Raw genomic sequence first — 681 nt, 5'->3', positions numbered from 1 at the left:
TATATGTTGTAGAAGGAGGAGCTGATGGAGGAGAAGAGGAGTATATGTTGTAGAAGGAGGAGCTGATGGAGGAGAAGAGGAGTATATGTTGTAGAAGGAGGAGCTGATGGAGGAGAAGAGGAGTATATGTTGTAGAAGGAGGAGCTGATGGAGGAGAAGAGGAGTATATGTTGTAGAAGGAGGAGCTGATGGAGGAGAAGAGGAGTATATGTTGTAGAAGGAGGAGCTGATGGAGGAGAAGAGGAGTATATGTTGTAGAAGGAGGAGCTGATGGAGGAGAAGAGGAGTATATGTTGTAGAAGGAAGAGGTTGAAGAGGAGGTGAAGAGACAGAAACAGGAGCAATTAGTAGAAGAACAGCAGGAGAAGAAGGAGAAGTTGAAGAAAGGAACAGTGAATACTTAGTAGAACGGCAGAAGGTGAGGAGGGTAATGATGACAATGATGATGATGATAATAATGATGATGATAAGGACGAAGAGGTGTAGGAGCAGGGACAGATTATGATTCCACGGGCCCCTGGACCAGACAACAAGAAAGGGCCCCCTCCATGGAACTGTTAGGTTCAGAAAGATTTGGAGGTTTAGCAAAAATGTTAGAGAGCCTTTGTCGTTGGGGCTTGGGGGATTGCTCACCTGAGATAATTCAGAAATGTGATTGTTTAGTAGGCCTATAAGTGCAAT

The 681-nt window shown here is 44.6% G+C and overlaps 1 protein-coding gene across 1 annotated transcript in view; it reads left to right on the top strand.

Annotated features, from left to right (window-relative positions):
- Window positions 1–287: 287 nt before the first annotated feature.
- The window catches only part of gabbr1b (gamma-aminobutyric acid (GABA) B receptor, 1b), a 170,174-nt gene continuing 169,780 nt past the window's right edge, over window positions 288–681 (top strand). The window contains exon 1 of the mRNA XM_063184709.1: window positions 288–418. The gene's annotated coding sequence lies outside the window, so the exon portion shown is untranslated. The remainder of the gene's footprint in view (window positions 419–681) is intronic.

The sequence above is a fragment of the Engraulis encrasicolus genome, chromosome 20 (assembly GCF_034702125.1).
Source record: "Engraulis encrasicolus isolate BLACKSEA-1 chromosome 20, IST_EnEncr_1.0, whole genome shotgun sequence".
NCBI lineage: Eukaryota > Metazoa > Chordata > Actinopteri > Clupeiformes > Engraulidae > Engraulis > Engraulis encrasicolus.
Note: the sequence above shows the minus strand (reverse complement) of the source record. Positions and strands in the feature narration are given on the sequence as shown.